The sequence below is a fragment of the Oncorhynchus clarkii genome, chromosome 27, assembly GCF_045791955.1.
Source record: "Oncorhynchus clarkii lewisi isolate Uvic-CL-2024 chromosome 27, UVic_Ocla_1.0, whole genome shotgun sequence".
Taxonomy (NCBI): domain Eukaryota; kingdom Metazoa; phylum Chordata; class Actinopteri; order Salmoniformes; family Salmonidae; genus Oncorhynchus; species Oncorhynchus clarkii.
Window position 1 is genome coordinate 14,128,802 of NC_092173.1, and position 23,099 is coordinate 14,151,900.

Below are 23,099 nucleotides of genomic sequence, written 5' to 3' on the forward strand. Positions count from 1 at the left end.
GACCCATTGGAATTGTTATACAGTGAATTATAAGTGAAATAATCTGTGAAATAATTGTTGTAAAATGTACTTGTGTCATGTCCTACCGACTTGCTAAAACTATAGTTTGTTAACAAGAAATTTGTGGAGTGGTTGAAAAACGAGTTTTAATGACTCCAACCTAAGTGCATGTAAACTTCCGACTTCAACTGTATACACACGCACATACCAGTAAAACGTTTGGACACAGCCTACTCATTCCAGGGTTTTTCTTTATTTTACTATTTTCTATGACAGCTTTGCACACTCTTGGCATTCTCTCAACCAGCTTCATGAGGTAGTCACCTGGAATGCATTTCAATTAACAGGTGTGCCTTGTTAAAAGTTAATTTGTGTAATTTCTTTCCTTAATGCGTTTGAGCCAATCAGTTGTGTTTTGACAAGGTATCTGGTATACAGAAGATTTCCCTATTTGGTAAAAGACCAAGTCCATATTATGACAAGAACAGCTCAAATAAGCAAAGAGAAACGATAGTCCATCATTACTTTAAGACATGAAGGTCAGTCAATGCAGAAAATGTCAAGAACTTTGAACGTTTCTTCAAGTGCATTCACAAAAACCATCAAGCGCTATGATGAAACTGGTTCTCACAAGGACCGGCACAGGAAAGGAAGACACAGAGTTACCTCTGCTGCAGAGGATACGTTCATTAGAGTTAATTGCACCTTACATTGCAGCCCAAATAAATGCTTCACAGAGTTCAAGTAACAGACACATCTCAACATCAACTGTTCAGAAGAGACTGCGTGAATCAGGCCGTCATGGTCGAATTGCTGCAAAGAAACTACTACTGAAGGACAGCAATAATAAGAAGAGACTTGCTTGGGCCAAGAAACACAAGCAATGGACATTAAACCGGTGGAAATCTGTCCTTTTGGTCTGACAAGTCCAAATGTGAGATTTTTGGTTCCACCTGCCGTAACTTTGTGAGACGCAGACTAGGTGAACAGATGATCTCCATGCTCAGCAAATGTGGGATCTGCTTCAAGACTGTTGGAAAAGCATTCCAGGTGAAGCTGGTTGAGACAATGCTAAGAGTGTGCAAAGGTGTCATCAAAGCAAAGGGTGGCTACTTTGAGGAAACTAAAATATATTTTGATTTGTTTAACAGTTTTTTGCTTACTACATGATTCCATATGTGTTATTTCATAGTTTTGATGTCTTTACTATTATTCTACAAAGTAGAAAATAGTTGAAAATAAAGAAAAACCCTTGAATGAGTAGGTGTGTCCAAACTTTTGACTGGTATTGTGTATATATATACACAATATTTAATGATGAAATGCACTTGAGATTTATGTGAAATAGGTTGTGAAATGCATTGTTATAGAAATAAAGTTTGATTCCATTCAAACGATTGTGTTACCTGCTTTTGTGTCTGTTTTCAGGTCCTGGCTAAGGTTCTCCAGTAAATCACCCCAGTCCTTAATGTCTCTGACATGAGGTCTAAAGTGCTATACTGCTTTGATGAGGGGAGCACAGTAAGTACTGTGCTTTGCTGTGGTCTCTTGACTACAGTGATGTCTGTCGCATTAAATTCTGTTATCAGTATTTTTACTCCTTAAACCCATGAATGTTTATGTCATGCTTCTCTTTTTGCAGGGGTTTAACAGCTTGTCGGTAGCTGGCCTAGAGGCCTTCATCAAGGAGCGGGAACTTGCGGTGATGCAGAGGCTGAGAGGGAAGGCAGTCCAGGCCTCAGAGGAGAAGTGGGAGGCCCACAGAATAATCTACCAGGTACATCCATTCAAGATTCTGGTAAGGACTGCAAGAAATGTGGATTGTTTTAGTAGTGGTGGATGGGTAAACTTACATGACCACTCACAATATTGTTCATTTCCCCATCAGTTCAAAACAAGAACTAAGTTCTTACATCAATCTTGGCTCGTGATAGTGGATGTTTGCGTCATGACTGCTTCCTGTTCTTCCCGACAGTGTCTGTCTGTGAGTCATTTATTGTGAAATGCTGTTTTTTTACTGTACTTTTTCATAAAAACAGGATTTGCTACTTTTCGTACTTAGTTTAAGTTCAGGGACTGGTTCTGTCTATGAATGTGCAGTGTTTTGGAAGGTGAACAGCACAGAAGGTTAAGGTCCTCTAACTGGTAAGATATTTTATGTCTCCAATCCAGTGAATGGCCTTAGAAAAAATGGGTGATCCCATTGACTTCATATGGAAACAATCTCCCAAGACTTGACATTGGAATGAATTATTTATTTGAATCCAAATTGCTCAGGCTTCCATGTTTAAAGTCTGCTCATTGTCTTGTCTGAAGGAGACGTGTTTCAGATGTGGGCCAGACTTTGATGGTGAGCCGTCTGGCTCCCACTCGCTGACCAGACAGGTCTGAAACATCCTGTTCCAGATCTCTCCTGAACATTTCAAGGGTGAAAGGTAAACAACCTGAATGCTGTGACCAGCATACTCCTGAAGTACTATAATGTCACCACTAGAGGGAAGTCTTGGCAAACATTTGTTGGGGGTATTTAAAAGAGAAAATCTTTCATTGTCTATGCTGAGAAATCTTTCCAGGAGCAAGAGGTTACAGGTTGTGTCAATGTTTGACATTGTGCGGATCATAGGTTTTTCTTTTTTGACAGATTCCCTCTGACAAATTTTTGTCAATAATGTTGAAGACATACAATAGATATCTAACACTTACATGAGGCTTTATTGTTTTGAGATTTTCAAATTTCATAGCCAGAATGCTATTTAGTATTTTAAATGATTTTACTTTGGACCACTGCTAATGCATGGTAAATAGTGATATATAAACAAGGCTTCGAGCCTATGGTTTTAAATGTGCTTGTTTTAAGCATGTGTGCTACTTAGTAAAGTGCGTGTCATTTACTTGTGTGTGTTTTGTGGCACTGTCCACAGTGGTGGAGACGGCCCTAGCTGACTTGGCCCTAGACATCATGTGTCTGCTGATGAAGGACCAGTAGAGCTGGCTGTGCACCGACAACATCCCGGAAGACTATCCGGCTGCTGTTTGGAACCCTCATTGACAGGTACTGTACTAATGTCTATGGCATGGACCGTATAAATATAATTATTACTCTACTCCATTCTATTTCTATGGCATGGACAGCCATAGAACACATCTGTCACCACTCACCAGTCAACACTGACCTCCCATATCTTGTACACTGTATATCAGAACATATGGAAATTAGGAACCTAATCATTTTGAAATGTGATCTTTTCAGAACATTGACTGTGTAGGTGGATTTAATTTAGATTTATTGTGCACCCAAACTCTTATTATAATTAAGCAATTAGGAAAAGGCTTATGTGGATACAGTATTGTTCCAGTATTATTTTGTCCAACAACTAAGGTATCTTACATATCTCAAGGAGTTTATAAAAGGGGCCAATGTGGTTGTTGTGGTGGTTTCTGCTGAATAACTGGAAACTGTTCGTCTATTGTGCAAGAGCACAATCTCTGTCCTTGTAAAGAATTTGCACCTGAGCGATGTTGTGTACTTGGCTGTAAGGAACGTCTGGTCAGTAGTTGATGCCAGAACATGTGAGCGGAGTTGAGCAGTCGGAAATCCCACTCATCGCTCACGGTGAAAACCGCTCCTCGCTTCACAGGAAGAAAAACTGCCAAACTGCTCCATTCATTAAAATCACAATTGAAACAACAACATTTCTGTGCCTACCTGGACCTATCATTTGGTTGTGAAGTATTGAAACCAAACCATCAGATCAGAATGAACAACAATAATAGGTGACAGTAAAAAGCACTCATAATTTTAAATAGGCTAAATGTTGCTTTAAACAACAACACTCTAAGTAGGTCAGGAGCCAGACAAAGAAGGAACCAAAGAAGGAACCAAAATGATTATTACGACTGTATTATTAGTATTTCAATTATTTCAAGGCTATAGCCTACAAAGAAATACATGGTGGAGCATTGGTGAGTGCAACACACTAGGCTGGCATGAACATTAAGCGCTCAGCATTTAAACAACATTTTGGTGTATTTATCTATAAATTGAGCATATAGTCTGTGAATTGAAAAATGCCTTATTAGGCCTTTGAAATCACTTTTAGAAACACTAGTTTGGCCCGAGTCTTTGGCTGATGCGATGGTGCCTGGTGAGCAGGCCAGCAGCGGAGAATAGTCTCTCCCCACTTGCAGAGCCACGGTGGACGCTAACACCCTTCGGGCCTCTCTTGACAGGCTGGGCAGAGATGCAGAGTTGTCATTTTTGTATTTTTTTCATACTCTAGGTAGGCCTAAAGATAGGCAAAATAACCCCATCAAAACCGACAGCCCCTTGGAAGAGGTAACATGTCAGCAGGCCTATTGGGCCAAAATCAATGATAGCCTATTGAATAGATAATTGAACGAAAAGGATCAAACTTTTAAGAGATATTATTTTTTTGTTTAAATACACTACCGTTCAAAAGTTTGGGCTCACTTAGATCCAATGTTGACCTAAATGGAGGATTCTTTGATGAAAGCAAAGTTTGAAGGACACAATAATTATTTCAATTAAAAATCATTATTTATAACCTTGTCAACGTCTTGACTATATTTCCTATTCGTTTTGCAACTAATTTCATGTATGTTTTCATTGAAAACAAGGACATTTCTAAGTGACCCCAAACTTTTGAACGGTAGTGTGTACATTGCTACAATGACACACTTAGCTAGCCACCCACCTCATTCCTTTCTGTTAGCATGTGCACATAGTAAGTACATCATCATGCTCTCGGGATACGTGTCTTTTCAGTTGTGGACACTACATCACCGCACGCCCTCTCTTGCTCTTGGTCCTCCTGATCTTTGTAAGTCACATTGATTTAGCACCTGTGTGTTTTATCAGTTTCTTTATGAAAATATTTAGCGAACTCCATGACAGTAGCTAAAGCAAGGGGGTATAGCAGCACACAAGTAGACTACAAATACATGCTGGGCCGGGAATGCCCTGAGCTGGTGAGGTGAGCTCTACTGGGTACGCTCCACTCCAGCTCCGCTTACATTCTCTGGTTGGTGCACATATGGAACAGGTATGTTGGCTCTTCGGAGGGTAATCGTTATTTTGGAGTTCAAGTAGCCTGTTACTGTGCATGCCTCTGTGTGTCACAGTCATTTATTTGGCAGGATAGTCTCAAGCAGGGGGAGATTTTTCTCCAATGACCTTTTGCCTCTCCCTACTGTCCGAGTCTGACATGCTCTCACTCAGGGCCCGCTCTCTCTCTCTCTCTCTCACACACACACACACACACACACACACACACACACACAAACACACACACACACACACACACAGAGTTATAAACGTGTCTGTCATGGTCCCTTCAAATGGCTTCACAATACCATCTGTCAGGAGCTCGTGTTGTAAAATAATGTTATTCCTTTTGCTCTGAGCCAGATGTTTTCTTCACATTTCGCAGAATCCTATTATTTATTTCACATTGCAAGTTTACAGTGATTTGGAAGAAAAGTAAATATGTTATATTTAATCACTTTGGAAATCATTTCTTTCCAAGCTTCCTCAACCTGCTACTTTATAACTGTCCCCTGTGCCTCTGTATCTACAGTAGGTCTATGCTATGCGATTAGTTGCTTCTGTTTCCATTTTTTAGGGGGGAAACTGATTTTGAAACAGTATGTTCTTCTCTGCTGTGATCAATAGGCCTACCAACGTATCCTAAAACTTGATAGACCTAATGATAGTAACTTGATAATGCATTTAATCTGTATTGACATTTATTTATGGAGTCTGTGGATTATTAGAAGCAGTTTTGATAACTTTTCCAGCATTCACAAAGCGTTTCAGAGTAGGAGAGCTGATCTAGGATCAGATCCGACCTGCCTATATAAAGTGCATTCGGAAAGTATTCAGACCCCTTGACTTTTTCCCCATTTTGTTATGTTAAAGCCTTATTCTAGAATGTATTAAATCGTTTTCCCCCCCTCATCAATCCACACACAACACCGCATTATGACAAAGCAAAAACAGGTTTTTAGAAATGTTTACAAAGTTATTAAAAATAAAAAACTGAAATATTATATTTACATAAGTATTCAGACCCTTTACTCAGTACTTTGTTGAAGCACCTTTTGCAGCGATTACAGCCTCGAGTCTTCTTGGATATGACGCTATAAGCTTGGCACACCTGTATTTGGGGAATTTCTCTCATTCTTCTATGCAGATCCTCTCAAGCTCTGTCAGGTTGGATGTGGCGTGTCGCTGCACAGCTATTTTCAGGTCTCTCCAGAGATGTTCGATGGAGTTCAAGTCCGGGCTCTGGCTAGGCCAGGACATTCAGAGACTTGTCCCGAATCCACTTCTGCGTTGTCTTGGCTGTGTGCTTAGGGTCGTTGTCCTGTTGAAAGGTGAACCTTTGCCCCAGTAAAGTCATGAGCGATCTGGAGCACGATTTCGTCAAGGATCTCTCTGTGCTTTGCTCCGTTCATCTTTTCCTTGATCCTGACTAGTCTCCCAGTCCCTGCCACTGAAAAACATCCCCACAGCATGATGCTGCCACCACCATGCTTCACCGTAGGTATGGTGCCAGGTTTCCTCCAGACGTGATGCTTGGCATTCAATCATGGTCTGAGAGTCCTTTAGATGCCTTTTGGAAAACTCCGGCTTCCGTCTGACCACTCTACTATAAAGGCCTGATTGATGGAGGGCTGCAGCGATGGTTGTCCTTCTGGAAGGTTCTCCCATCTCTACAGAGGAACTCTGGAGTTCTGTCAGAGTGGCCATCGGGTTCTTGTTCACCTCCCTGACCAAGGCCCTTCTCACCCGATTGCTCAGTTTGGGAGGGCGACCAGCTCTAGGAAAAGCCTTGGTAGTTCCAAACTTCTTCCATTGAAGAATGATGGAGGCCACTATGTTCTTGGGGATCTTCAATGCTGCAGACATTTTTTGGTACCCTTCCCCAGATCTGTGCCTCAACATAATCCTGTCTCGGAGCTCTATGGATGATTCCTTCAACCTGTTTTCACTTTGTCATTATGGGGTATTGTGTGTAGATTGATGAGGAACATTTTTTATTTAATCAATTTTAGAAAATCAGGCTATAACGTAACAAAATGTGAAAAAAGTCAAGTGGTCTGAATACTTTCCGAATGCACTGTAATTGTATTCATCTGATCTAAAATGCAAAACTGATCCTATATCAGTATTAACACTCCCACTCTGGGATTAAGCCTAAAGGATGGTGTATAAAAGCTTGACCTAGTTCCATTCAAATAAATATTGGTGATGCTGTGATAATGCTTAGGCTAATTTGTTTTCCTAATGAGATTTTCTCCTCAATGACTTGCCGCTTAGACGACTTTTACAAGGGTTTCCGTTCGACCGTATCACAGGGGCCCCATGGGCTTTGATGTGTGAGCTGAGCATCAGCCAGACTGGGACGTGATTGGCCACGAGCTAAATACAGCATTCAAAGACCAATCCTGTTTAAGTAGAAGATTCCTCCTTTCATTCCAGTTCTATGAGTAAAAACTGTGATTCTCTTTAAGATTAAAATAAGGATTTTGATTAATATAATGATAGTTGATAACTTTAGACTCATTAAGCATATTTTCTTGAATGGAAAGTAAGGTTCTTCTGGTGTCATAAAGGTACCTCTGACTCTTCAATTTGATATGTTTCGGTGGCTTCCCTTCTCTGAGAATGTCTTCAGCAACAACTTCACAGAAGTTTGGTCATAGACAAGTATAGCTGACCCTGTACCAGTAAACCCAACATGCGTACAATGTTCTCGGGTTTGTGTGATCTAAGTCACCTAACCCTCCCTAAAGACAGAGGGCCCTGTATTAGTGGCCCCTGTGTTCTTGGTCCCCACTATTTAAAGCATCAGTCTGTCAGCAGAGACCGTCAGCAGAGACCGCACTGTGGCAACCAGTCCTCTCTTCATCTTTTCACACGTTGCTCAGCTATGCTAGCTCTACCCTAACAGACAGGCCCTAAGGACCCCCATGCCTCTGGAGATGTCAATAGAGGCAAACACATTTGGTTTAAATTCTCTCACACTTTAAATTCTCTAACACAAGGGAAAGGATTGGCCTCAAGGTTAGCTATTCTAAACAGTTACTAGGCCTATAGCTTTGGCTACTGTTGACTACTGTCTGTATCTGTTCAGGTTTTCAAGACCCTACCGTATTTGATTAAAGATTCACTGTACTTCTCAGTGCAGTGCATCGATGACTTCATTTCAGTAAGAGTATTTGAGTTGTTTACTTACATTTACAATATGAAAACGCCAAGAACGCCACCTATTTAATATGACATAAGCGTTTAGTAAAATGCAAAGGAGATGCAGGCTATGGAAACCTGGTCCATGCCAGTAAATGGCACCGCTTGCATGTCTGCTCTGCTTTAATCAAGAACCACGAGTGATGGAGCCGGCCTCCAACACACAACGTCTGGGTCTGTGTGAAGAATTTGGCTGGAGACTTGCTCTCGTAAATGGCATTGGTTAGGGAGATGCATACTTTTATAGACTGGAAACTGGGACAATCATAGATGAAAATATTCACCCTTAGACAGAAGTCTGGAAAATCCACTCGAGGCCAGATTTGTGTCTTTTGTGTCTTTTGCATGCACAATCTTCAGAGGAACGGCATCGAAGGAATGACTGAAAAGCTTATCTCATTGAATAATATTCCTCATATACTGTCCAGTACAGTTGGTAAGAGTGTGGTGCTAGCAACGCCAAGGTCATAGGTTAAATTCTTGCAGGGATCACAAAACACACACATGACATTAAGTGCATACATTTTGTAAGTATTTTTGGATAAAATCATCCTCTTAGTGAGATGTTATATATACTGTATAACCTCACACAGGGAACAGCAGCAACATTTTCTTTAGGCTTTGTGAATGACAGCAATTTCATATGCGCAGATATGTCCTTCACACAAACACTCCTCTCAGAAAAGTGAGTAATGACGTAAGCTTTAAATATAACACATTTCCCCATAAGGTGGTCTCACAGGGTGATGATATGCTTGTTTTTGTTATGTGCAGTATCCTTCAGTCATCAGAGTACTCCAGGGACCATCTTAAGCCAAGGGAATCTGAGATCTGTTTTGCATGACATTGCTCTCAAATTTGTCCAGTTGCATTCCCAAGGTGAGAAGAGGTGTTGACAAATAGGTGTCGGTGTCCTCTCCACTTCCTTCTTTGCATCATATCGCTTGTACTGTTTTCCCATTCTATTTCATTTCCACCCTTTAGCCCCTGTCTTGTCAGTTCAATAAAATTATAGTTTCCTCTTTTTGGTCATTCTGGATCCCACTTCTGACACCTGTAGTTTTAGTTTAGTTTGTGAGACACGGGACTGTTGTCCCAGCATTGAATGCCAGTCTTATTGGCCATGACATAACAGTGATTAAAGAAGTGATGATTAAACCTCCTAGTAGTCAAGTTGGATGAAGTAGCTTAACTTCGGTGCAACCTTTTGCCTGAGCTGAGCATAGTTGATAACATATTCCAGTGTGGAACATTTGCTCTCCCAAGTCCAGAAAATACGTCATTCAGTATTTGGGTAATGCATCGACAGCGTCACCAGCAAGCCAAGTATGACCCTTGACAGAATAGACAAAGTACAGGTGTTCCCTGCTGGAGTAGCACCTGAAAAACCATACAAGTCCGTCAACACACTACCTTTTTTCTCAGGGCTTTGAATGGAGCACTTGTTCGTGGTGGAGGTGTGGCGGCTAATCGCTCTGCTGTACGTTTCACATCTTTAACCCTGTTGAGCTTCGCTCCCCTCCCCTCCCTCCCCCTCTGCCTCGCTGCACCTGTCGTGCAATGACACAATTCTTTATTTTTATTCCTTGATTGGAATATGAATACTTTTCATAAACAATGTGAGCAGGGGGCCTCGGAGCCCGATGACAGCTTGATGAAGGAAGTGTAGACTGTGCGTTTTAAACTTGTCAACGGGAGCGTCCCCCCTCTCCCCTGTTCCCTTTAGCCGTTGTTAATATCTGCCCTGGGACCAGCCGTGGCACTGCAGCCGTGGAGCTTTGCTTTCAGCCACGGTGATAGCATGTGGTTTGGCTTTAATTAAAGGAGTTTCAGTCTCTGCTTAATTTAGCAATGACCGCACATGTTCAGGGATGCAATGAGCCTTTGAACTCTCTGGTCAGACTTCCAGATATAACGATGTCGTTGGCCTAATATGTAATGATAACTTTAAAATAGCAGTGTTGGTGTATTTTCAATACGCTAAACACACACTCACACATTATAATGATCACACTGCATTCTCTTATTTGTTCAATTGGAAAAGACACGTTTAAGTGACCTTATTTTCACAATGACACAATGCAGCGCTAGAGACAAATATGATCATTTCGGTAGGCTAATTGCATCTATATATTTCTGGATCCGGCTCTACTTGTTTATGCGTCTTCGACTCAGCCTGGCCTTCTTATTCCACTCCCTCCTTCTGCCTTTAAAGACAGTGTCTGCACTCTGCTGAGGACGAGTCTGAGCACAGCTTGTACAGCCCGGCTCTCCAGCTCTGCTGCCATGTGTGGAGCAGATCCATGCGGTGAGATGTTTAACCATGTCAAATGGGTCATTTGCGCTGTAGTGTACAGCAGGGCTCCCCGCCATGTTGAATCCACAGCCAACATCCATTTTCGGAGAGGAACGATGGAATGAAGAATGGTGGACAGGCCCGAAACGTTACAGATGTGTATTACTGTTACCCAATAGTTTGTTTGAATTATTTTTTATTGAGAACTTAAAAAAACACCAGCTGTTTCATGGCAATGTTTTTCTGTTGATGTCCTGGCTTGGATTCCGCCTTGTCCCAGAAGACACACTTTTTCTTCCTCTCAACTAAAATGTTTCATTAGCCGTCGTCTTTTTGGGGAGGTGTCAAAGCTGATTTTTTTCATCAGGAGTTAACAAAGTATGAGGCCTTGTTGTTCTTTAATGGTGAAAGCTTTTCATTGACAGCCAGGACTAGTTCAGCTGTTTAGCCTAAATGATTGGCCCCAAAATAGACTTCCCTCCGAGATGGTGGTTTCTAACAGTGGTGCTGGTTATTTTCATTGCACAGAGGGTCTTTCTGTTCTTCGTACTCTGTGAGTTATGAGTTGTTCACCCAGCTGTGAAGGAGCGGTGGAGGAAGACCCCATTGCAGGCGCCCAGCTTTTGTTTGAGTCCACTGCACTGGTGGTCAGGCCATTCGTTTCCAGCAGATTTGGCATAGCAGGGATGGAAAAGAGCCCTGTTATGTAACCCTATCACTCGTTGTTCTGTTGAGGAGGTGTGACATCCTGTTGTAACACGGCACCCTCTTCAACGGTGTGATCAGAATGAGACCAAAATAATGAGCAATATCAGTGTTGAACTAGTACCCAATGGGAAGGTTCCTCGTAACTATGTTGCAATCAAGTCACCCACCACTGCTTAACATCTTGGCTGGAGGAAAGTGTACGGACACCCTCTATGGGTTCTAGTGATCTGCCAGGCAAGGATCAGGTCTTGGTGAGGTTTTTTTCTGCCAAAGCAAACGTTATGAAATGCATTGTTCTATCAAAACTGTATTCCCCCTAGTGCAGTTAGCTAGCTGTGTCTGGAGGATACTTGCAATTTAAAACACGCTTATGTCGAACATATTGACTTCTGTTGGTTTTTGGTTCAAAAGTGCGAAAGTTAGCTGTTGGGGACAATGGCTAGGTAAGGAAATCCAAAGTGTGGATTGCGGTCTCATCTCGTCCTTCTTTCAGCGTCAGGAAACAAATATGCCATTGTCATTTTCTAATTTGAGTGATGTATCCCTTTAAGCCGGACCATTTAGTGGCATTCACCCCTGTGCTCCTGACATTGGACATCAAGGACATAATGGAGTCAACTCTGGTCAACACGGTCAGCCCAAAAGGGTCCAGGGGAGATATTGTTTGATTCCTGAAAAGTGCACAACCAGCAACACAATCTGTGGCTGGGTAAAATTAGCCCTGATAAGCGATAAACGCACTTGTCATAAACAGTCAGTGACATGAAGTCAGCGGTAGGCTAATGCCTCTGTTCACACTTCAGCTATCCTTTTTCTTCCAACTGAGCTGCATGGGGACGACGTGCTCTTGTTACAACAAACCAGAGGCATAGTTCTGTGACCTTCGGGTTCAGAAAAGTTGTTTGGTAATTTTAGTTCAAATGGAGGTCCTATCAATGCTCCTTTGACCAAAAATAGTAGTGTTCAGCTAAAAGCAATGCAGCCCAATGTCAACAACACGTGAATAGTTTCAGGCCCAACTTGACAGTCTTTTATGCATACTAGCCTGACTAGTCACCAGTATTCATCATTACTGATTCCCGGCCAAGTATTCAATCTATATTCCCTTTAACTGTTGAATAAATTAGTTAAATTCCTAAGTTTAAGGTATTTTGATTGGGGCGCCTCTGGGCACTGATTGTAATTGCCTTCACTGGTATTTCATCTCAGTTACGATGTACAACAATGTGTTAGTTAAAGCTCAGTAAAAGAGAGCCATGTGTATTGAAATGGTGGATTACCTCAGTAGGTTAAGCCAGGGTTTCCTATAATCTCCCCTGGGCCCCCCTGGGTGCACGTTTTCGTTTTGCCCTAGCATTACACAGCTGATTCAATTAATCAAAGCTTGATGATGGTGAGTTGGTAATTTGAATCAGCTGTGTCGTGCTAGGGCAAAAAACAGCTTATTAGAAAATGTTGGTAATTTATTAAAGCTAAAAAAACAGATACCTTATTTACTTATGTATTCAGACCCTTTGCTACGATACTCGAAATTGAGCTCAGGTGCATCTTGCTTCCGTTCATCATCCTTGAGATGTTTCTATAACTTGATTGGAGTCCACCTGTGGTAAATATAATTGATTGGACATGATTTGGAAAGACACACACCTGTCTATGTAATGTCCCACAGTTGACAGTGTCAGTGCAAGAGCCAAGGTATGAGGTTGAAGGAATTGTCCGTAGAGCTCTGAGACAGGATTGTATCGAGGCACAGATCTGGGAAAGGGTACCAAAACATTCCTGCAGCATTGAAGGTCCCCAAGAACACAGTGGCCTCCATTATTCATAAATAGAAGAAGTTTGGAACTACTAAGACTCTTCCTAGAGCTGGAGTTTGCCAAAAGGCACCTAAAAGACTACCAGACCATGAGAAACAAGATTCTCTGGTCTGATGAAACCAATATTGAACTATTTTGTCCTGAATGCCAAGTGTCACATCTGGAGGAAACCTGGCATCGTCCCTACGGTGAAGCATGGTGGTGGCAGCATCACCTTCCAACAGGACAATGACCCTAAGCACACAGCCAAGACAATGCAGGAGTGGCTTCGGGATAAGTCTCTGAATGTCCTTGAGTGGCCAAGCCAGAGTCCGGACTTGAACCCGATCTAACATCTCTGGAGAGACCTGAAAAAAAGCTGTGCAGCATCCAACCTAACAGAGCTTGAGAGGATCTGCAGAGAAGAATGGGAAAAACTCCCCAAAAACAGGTGTGCCAAGTTTGTAGCGTCATACCCAAGAAGACTCGAGGCTGTAATCGCTGCCAAAGGGTACTTCAACAAAGTACTGAGTAATGGGTCTGAAAACTTCTGTAAATGTGATATTTTTATACAAATTTGCAAAAATGTCTAAACCTGTGTTTGCTTTGTCATTATGGGGTATTGTGTGTAGATGGATGATAATGTTTTTTAAATCCATTTTAGAATAAGACTGTAACCTAATAAAATGTGGAAAAAGTCAAGGGGTCTGAATACTTTCCGAATGCACTGTATTTATAGTTGCCCTGCCATAACGTGTTTATGGCCTGACAGTTTGATTAGGCTATGTTTCTGAAAATGTCACTCGGGTTGATACATTTTTCCATGGCAGGTGGGACGGTAGCGTCCCACCTGGCCAACATCCAGTGTAATTGCAGAGCGCAAAATTCTAAAATACTCAATTCAAATATTTAACATTCTTGAAAATATATGTGTTATACATCAAAATAAAGCTTAACTTCTTGTTAATCCAGCCGCCGTGTCAGATTTCAAAAAGGCTTTACGGCGAAAGCCATTGAGGACAGCGCCCCACATACAATCACATGAAAATCATATTTCAAACAGGCAGGTGCGACACAAAAGTCAGAAATAGCGATATAAAAAATGCCTTACCTTTGATGTTCTTCTTGTTTTGGCACTCCAAAAGGTCCCAGTTACATCACAAATGGTCATTTTGTTCGATAATGTCATTCTTTATATACATAAAAACTTAGTTTAGCTGGTGCGCTTCAGTCAATAATCCACCCATTTTCCCTCCATCAAAATGCATACAAAATGAATCCCAAACGTTACCAATAAACTTTTCCAAACAATTCAAACAGCGTTTATAATCAAACCTTAGGTATCCTAATACGCAAATAAACGCTCAAATTTAAGACAGAGAATCATTATTGTCTTTACTGGAGAAAAATACCAAAGAACGCTTTCTTCCACGTGCTTGGAAACACTACAGCCAAAATGGGAGCCACCCAGAAAAACTACAATTTCTGGGTCATTTAAAAAAAAAAACAGCCTGAAACTGTTTCTAAAGACTGTTGACATCTAGTGGAAGCCCTAGGAACTGCAATCTGGGAGGACTTGGACTTGTAATTAAAGTAATAGTCATTGAAAAAAATGGTAAGCTGAAAAAATTGTTTCTTGGGATGGTTTGTCCTCTGGGTTTCGACTGCCAAATCAGTTGTGTTTTCTGTCCAAATCTACCAATCTATATAAATATCCTAGCTTCTGGACCTGAGTAACAGGCAGTTTACTTTGGGCACGCTTTTCATCCGGATGTCAAAATAATGCCCCCTACCCCAGAGAGGTTAACATCTTGGATTTGATTATAGTTGTCTGCTGAGCTTTGAGGTACTATTTATTACTAAAAAAGATTGCAGTTTTGAAACCTCAGTAAAAGTGCAGTAACCGCAGTCGACTGTGGTATTATAGACAGTTTAACTGCATTTATACTGCACTGTAACTGCAGTTATACTACACTCCGACTGCAATCTTTTTTCGTAAGGGTGGGATTTTGGCGAGTACAGCTCCTCTCCATCACCCTTTCTCCCTCTCGGTCCGTGCTTATCATGGGCTGGCGGTTGCTCATGGCTCCTGGTATTCTTCTCGTCGTGTGCCGCTCCGACCGCAAGGAAATTCTGCCGGGTGATTTTCTTTTCAGGATGACATGTCACCTGCTGCCGTAAATTGCTCTTTCCTGGCAAGCCCCAACCCACAAGAGTAATTACTAACAGAGAGGAATACTGTCTGGCAGGTTCCCCCTCTCATTTCTCGTGTGAGAGACGTATTCCACCCAGACTGACTGGTCTGCTACTATGTCTTCTATAACCGTCTCATAGGCTGCATATATTCAATCACTCTCGTTTACTAATATCTATGGCAGTGAAGAGTTTGCAAATGAAAACGATGAAACAAGCTATTGGCAAAGTAACTCATCCGATCCATGTATGGTAATTGAGTGTTAGGATTTGGGTACTAGCTTGGCACCTATTGGAATGTTAGGTGTATAACTTTTTCCTTATACTTTCTTTGATTTTCACCCCATACTGTAGCAGTATCAAATCTTTATTAACTTTATGCCATTTCTTGGTAATTTAGTAGTATATTTTAGATGGACTGTAATGAGAAAATTATTCTGGTGCTTCTAATGGTAGCTATAATGCCATAGTTTTCCAGACCACAATCGTTGGTATAGAATTACATGCCATTTGTCACCAGAAATTTGTTCAAGGGAGTCTGCCGTATGCGCAAGTGAATCAAAGAGGACAATTGGCAGGAAAAGGGCGATTTTGAGATGGACGCTGGATAAATACATGGCCTCTTACTGTCCTGGATGCGATGCACTAGACTGTGAAATCAGCCTTTCTGCAAACCTGCCCCAGCCACACACGTGATCTGGTTTGGTAACGTCAGATGTCAGTGTTTTGACCAGCCGGTGGAATGAGGCACCACGATACTCCCAATAAAAACAGCCAACGACACGCACGCACGCACGCGCACACACACAGCTATGTCTTACTATATTTGTGAGGACATTTTGGGGACCAACAATTAATTCCCATCAAAATCCAAAATCTGCCTGGAGTCTGGAGGCTGTCTGGAGGTCTCAGTCTGCCAGACACCTTTTGGATGCTAACCGGCTCAGCAGAGGTTTCAGTGGAACGTGTTAGCACAAGACCTGCATTCAAATAGTATTTGAAATCTTTCCAATACGTAAGCCATGTTTGATTGAGCTCGCCTGGCGGAATGGGACCAATGACATAGTCCTGAGAGTGCAAACCCCACCCATATGGCACATTCCAGGCAGGCTTAAGAAAACAGTCAACGTATTTGCAATATTTCAAATACTATTTGAACCCAGGTATGAGAAGCGCTAGCTCTCTGATGCGGCGCTCTCCTCACATACCCAGGCATGCCAGAATGATTAGGACACCAGACACCATACAAGGTTTTCAGAATAAAGACCACAGTGGAGATGGATCTATTTGAAGAGAAATGCACCCCAGACGATCACACTCCTCTGTTCTTACCAGGAAGTTGGCTGTATTGAGTGGGGCTTGATTATCATGTGTTATTAACACTTCATAACAAAAACATTGGCTTATTTGGCCAACTACTAATTTTGTCCCATCCAAATGGCTTCCCACTCTTGGTGGTTCCATGTAAGCACAGCTCAAGTCTGGCTCATGGTTATTTTAATATCAACTCTGGAAGTGCATTCCATGAACAATCACAGTGGAGACTGCCATTAAGTTTCTTAAATAGATTATAAAGAACTCTGGCAACAAGATGACTATAGTATTTTAATAGCCAGAACCATCAATTTATAGTCTATGGTTCTGTAATGAAAGTCATTTACAAAGGCTTCTGAATCTTTATTAGCATGTTGTTCTACCATCTTTTTCTTGTTCATTTGGTCTTCTAACCTCTCTTGACCACTTGTGTGCAAAGAACAGAGGGAGATTGTTACGGGATTTTGGATAGCATTGTGTGAGTTTTAATTAAATGCTCTCACTGTCTCTACTACACAATTCAGATTGAACGCAATTTGAAAAGCTTGCCTAATAGACCTACATAGAAGCACAGCATAGTGTGTTCTGTTGAGGTCAATAGAGGTTATTTGAGGTGGTCACCAAGCTATCAGTCTCCCTCTGATGAGCACACTTTGCCGGCAGGCCAATGTGCCACCACACGTGTTCACAGAACTTTACACACAATATTAATCCCCGGTTTTTAACAGTCTCATGAGTCTCCCTCCAAGGCATTGTCGGATCCAGAGGAGATTGATGGTATTGCCTCCTCAGCCCCTTTTGTGGGAGCTGCAGTGAACCCAGTAGTGTGTGTCTATAGTATGCCTGCAGTGCTAAAGACACTGTTCATAATGGCGCCACAGGCCCCAGCACTGCCACTGAATAGCCCCCACTCTGCTGTGTCATTATTTGTCAGCCCCCAACCTCTATCCCTTATGAGGTTCTGCTGGGCCTGTAATTAACATGAGTCATTCAGCGTTATTCAGTGGCAGACTTCCTGTAAGTCCTTTCCAATTTATCGACATTCATGACGTTGGGTCATAAGAAAAAATATGTGCTCTTTCCTGAGAGCTCTCAAGTGAAGAGGACACAGCTTTTTTATGGTGGGGGTGGGGGGCAACATCCTGTCTGTTTATAAGTTGGAAATGATGCCTTCTGGTGCCCATGTCCCACACACCCATCTTCACACAGAACTATCAGCCTTAGCTTTGCCTCTCTCTATGTCCATCTGTCTCTTTCACTCGCTCTCACCCCCCCAGGCTCTGGACACACAGACAGTTTAAGGACTTTCCTCACAGCAGACATCCACCAGGACCCGACAGACAGACCTCTCAAGAGCCCCTCGGTGATGCGCTTTATTGCTCACAGGCCATCTGCCCAATGTTCTCCTCTTCGGAGATGTAAACTCTGGCTTGACTTTGATTAAGCCTGAGATTTCTCCTCTCGTACTTTACACAAACCTCTGATGTAGCCCTTGGCCTTGAGGGCCGAGACTAATTGAGACTCAGAGTAAAAATGTCTTGGCTTCACATCGATGTGCAGAGATGTTATCGGGGTTCAAATGCAGCCGCAGCGCCTCTTACTGAAGTAGAGGTGGTTTTGAGACCCAGAGTAAACAATGTCTTGGCTTCACATCGATGTGCAGAGATGTTATCAGAGTTCGAATGAAGCCGCAGTGCCTCTGACTCAAGTAGAGGTGGTTTTACCGGTGTTGAGGAAGGAAGGCGTCACGCAGATGAGATGACATCCGTCTGTCGGAAGACATTTCTGTTCCTTTTTATCCTATCTCAAGATCCTAAATTGTTTCTTTTTGTTTATGGTTAAAGTTCCAAATAGACGTTTTGTGTATGTGTCATTAGCGCTCTGATACATGTAGAATGGCATTGTGTTTCAGGTGTTTGGCAGTTAGCGGTGGCCTAGCCATACAATTTTCAATTGTCTTTAGACAGAGGAGTAGCATTCATTTTGTTGTTGCACGATATGGTAGTCCCTTTGGTCAGAAATAATCCCCAGCTGTCCTCCTCTCCAGCCAGTGTTGTTGGTCTGTACCTGAAGGCCATGTTCATTCATGAGGCTAGCTCTCATCTGACAGAGTTTGCAGCACTGCCCATCTGGAGCCACTTTGGGGATGCAGCCGGCGGATAAAGACGGCGCTCTCGTGTAACCGACCGTATTGTAAATACGTGTTTATTTGTTTGTCTTTCAATCTTTATTACATCCGTGTGGTTGTGTTTAGTTTTTACAAAAAAACAAGTCCTCCCTTACAGGGAAACTTCGGGATTGAACTCGTGGATACTATTTTTACGTCTGTGTTCAGTATAAAGGAAGGTAGAGGTAGTTTTGTGAGCCAATGCTAACTAGTGTTACCCATAAACTTCCAGTCATTGCGCTATCTACTAACATGCTAGCAGATACCCATATACTTTAAGTCATTGTGCTAATGCTAGTTAGGAACTTCCTTCAAACTGCATGCAGAGACTGCAGAGACATAAAAATGGTATCCACGAGTTCACCTTACTCTGGGGAAATAGATAGGCTTATTGTGAAAATCCCAAAATATCCCTTTAAGTCCCTTGGAATCTTTCCCTGAACCTTGGTTTAGGTGGTTGAGGAGAAAAATGCTCTTGTTGTGTATGACAGGCTTTAGTATTGTTGATGCAAATGATTACTGTGAGCTAAAGCGGACACGTTGCACTGAGGAGGAACACTTTGTCTCAGTCCAGTGTGCCTCTGGGTTTGTGGAACAGTCTGTTAACGTGTAATGAGTTGTTTAAAGGCTGGCTGCAGACCTCTATTCCCAGTTTGATTATTCTGCTAGCTAAATAGATTGATATAATTCAGCTTTTTGGCTGCCTAGGCATCTTGCTCTGTTTGGCACCAGCATTGTCGGAATTCAACTAGCAGTTGGCCTTTTTTTCTATATTTCCCTGTGCACTTACACTGTACATCTGCATACACTAACACCTGCCATGCTTAAAATCCATCATTCTGACTTTTGTTGGATGTTTTGGTTCTGGTAATTAACTCAACACAACTTTGAATCTTGAGTGAAGGGGAAATGTATCAGATATGGCTTAGGTCATCGAGACATTTTAAGCGTTGTCGTAATTTAAACTGAAGTGTGATGCAGGATTTGGACAGGGTGTTTCATCCAACGTCTATTTTTAAAATAGTATGCTAATTCAGCTGTGCTGGAGTCTGACCTTAGAGAAAGTAGTCGTTTCATTTCCCCCATTTCTTTGAGCTCTGTAAAAACACTTTCATGTCCTCCTCCACATTATTGTTTGAAAAAAGCATTTATACCATTGGCTGCCGAGAGCCAAGTCCTTGTGTTATTTTCACCCAAGGTTTCAGAATAATAACTACAGTTTATGTGATTGGCACCGGGGGGTTTTACATGGATCACATGGAATGAGTGTTAAAGCCTGAACCCAGACAGGCCTTACATTTTAAACTGGGTTGACAGGCTCGCAGCCCACAGTCATGGCAGAATATCCCTAACAATTAAGCACAGGTTCTTCATTCTCAAGTGTTGTAGTGCATTCTTCATGATGGACTTCTAAATCCTTAAGTCCATTTTGATAATCGTCTGTCACATGTGTCAAACTCATTCCATGGTCTGCGGGTTTTCGCTCCTCCCTTGTACTTGATTGATGAATTAAGGTCACTAATTAGTAAGGAACTCACCTCACATGGTTGTCCGCGTCTTAATTGAATGGAAAAGAACAGAAACAAGCAGACACTAGGCCCTCCATGGAACGAGTTTGACACCTCTGGTCTACATAAAAAACAAGAAGATGCCTTTCCATACGTTTCATCAACCCTGTGTGTATCAAGGTATTAAATGTAGGTGAGAGAGTGGTCTACTGCGTCTTCAACTATCATGTCACTTAGAAGCAGCTAGGGAGTTCCAACAAGGGCTCCAGTGAGAAGAAATGACAATCAACTAGCAGAGCCAATATGCTCCAAATGTGCTGATATTAAGGGGTTCTTCCCAGCATGTGCATCAGGGTCTGTCTCTGTCTGTCACATACAATGAATTAACTGTCTTTCTCACTCCCCTTTCCATTGCCTACCCGAACAACACCACGTCTCGGGCTGTCACTTTTTCCGAGCGAATTTCACGTCAATTAGGCACTTTTCCAAATGGAATATAGTTATCACGTTGATGTTTTTGCAGTGTCAGAAGAAATCAAAGCACCTATTAGAATTTGAAACGGGGTTGTTTAAACATGGCTGGCTGCGGGAGAGCGTAGTAACCCTTTTTTTCCATTCTTCCTGAGGTGGAGAAATGTATTCCCTGCAAATGCTGCGTGTCCCTGTCAAAGCCGCTGCCAGTCAAAATGGGCTGCACTTCATAAACTGAACACCGGGTCAGTAGTACGAAATAAAATGTACTACTGTTGATTCCCAACAACTCGCTTTTTAGTTCCATCACCTTACATTAGCTGTGGTCCAACGACAGCCCTTAAATGGTTTGTCTGGACAAGTGCAGCTTTTGTCTTCTTGTTATCCCAGAGACGCCAGCATTCCATCCACCGATGCTAATGTTGAGAGGCTGGTTAGCTATTGCACTTTCTGTTGCATAATTTTCATCAATGGTACTGTAATATGTACTGTACAATATAATGGATTTAGATAGTATGTGGTGGGAAATTACGGGTGCCATTCATCGATATATCAAGATGCCTGATCTTTTCCAGAGTCAACATTGCCCACTGTGAAACATACCATTCTTTAGTAGGCTTACTTCTTAGGTGGGTTTCCCTACATCGTTACTCACAGCAGAAGACCTTCACCGTGGGAACCAAGTTTTTGCGACGTTATTTCAATGTGAACATGACGTACTCTGATGCTGACTGTGAAAGACATCACAGCGTATCAAAGAGTGCAAGGCCCTGCTGGGAGTGTTTCCAGGGCCTCCGTGTTTCCTGATGAAATAGTGCAGTCGGGCTGCAATAAACCTCCCTAGTGACTGGGTAGGAGGAGCTGGAGTGACTGCTGCTTCCCCAAGACATAAACCACGGCCGCGTGGATGTCAGACCAGACCAGCCCTGCCAGGACATTATAGACGGGGGAGACTTGGGGGGTTCCCAATGCTTTAAGAAGGATCTGCCGAAAAGTCCAAAGATTTTCCCCAAAGTAGTGAAAAAAGAAAGCACTTTTTAAATGTTTGTCTGGAAGAGAGTATGTTTGGTCTCGGCACCTTGTGCTTGTGTTTTCGACTCGTCTCTGTCGTCGTAAGCGACCATTATTTAGGCTAATGCACTTGTCTCCGGTTGGTATGCGGCATTGAACGGACACTCATCATTGTCCACATTCTGAGTTTTTAATGAGCAGAGTAAACTTCAGAGGCATGAAGAGTAGGAGATCCGTGGCCAAAAAAAATTGCGGCCCACTTCCCAGAATTCATAGCTGCTCTGTGAGACATGGCAGTTTCTTCAGTCAAGCACAAGTATTGAGCTCAATATGCATCAAATTTTAGGACGGAATCCATTTGACTTGTGTTACATAAGTTGTATTTTCTCATTAGAACTCCTAGTCATTGTTATTTGTTAGTTGAACTCCGAAGTAGACTCTCATTGGAACCTATTTTTAATATGAACTTATCTTCTCTCTCCCTCCAAGGCATACAACATACTGTATGTGCAAAGATAATAATTGCTCACATCAATCTTGAGAGAGGTTCTTAGCAGGCAATCCTTCATGGGCTTTTTTATAGTAACATTTTCTCACAGTCCCACATCGTGGTTCCACAAAGATGTCATCATGTATTGGTTTGGTAAGCCAGCCTCGCTGTTATGAAACATACTAACAATGACAGGGTATAAGATAGTCAAAACAAAAACAAGATCCATGTTTTCTCAGAACCGTCCATGTCCCTCAGCAGTGTAATGAAAAAACCTGTAATGAAATAACTAAATTAAGGGCCTTGAAATGTGCCATGAACCATATTTTTGTGGATTTGACAGTATTATGTAACATCTGCAGAGTGTTATTCATTGATTTTGATCAAGTCTCTCATCCAGTTGAATAGAGTCTGGATACAAACTATTTTTGTGTACACTGTTTGCGTAAGCCCTACTCAAGAGACCAACAGCAAATCTTCTCTCCCTGTGTGTGTATGACTGTAAACACACCGATCATTTTACAAGCATGGCACGTTCTTTGGACGACTTTTGTTTAGTTGATTAATACCATCTACTGCATTTCTGTAATGCTATTGGAATGTAGTACGGCCGTTACCTTGCGCTCAAAATACCTCTGCACATATGGATGGGGGTGGTTGCGTTCTGTGCCTTTATGCTGTAAGTCAGTGTGGAGTGGACCCTATTGTTTGTGTGTGTGTCATACTGTCTCTTCAATGTATTTTTTGCGAACAGGTTTTAATCATGTTGGGTGTAAAATGTCCTCTCCATGTGACAGCATCGTCATACACACGTCTTCATTTAGAAGTGGACGGTTTACCTTGTCAGAAGTAAATTGTACGGATGCATGATAT

At 42.1% G+C, this 23,099-nt stretch overlaps 1 pseudogene; it reads left to right on the top strand.

Annotated features, from left to right (window-relative positions):
* LOC139385421 (sorting nexin-19-like) overlaps positions 1–23,099 on the top strand; it is a 35,663-nt pseudogene that overhangs the window by 6,991 nt on the left and 5,573 nt on the right.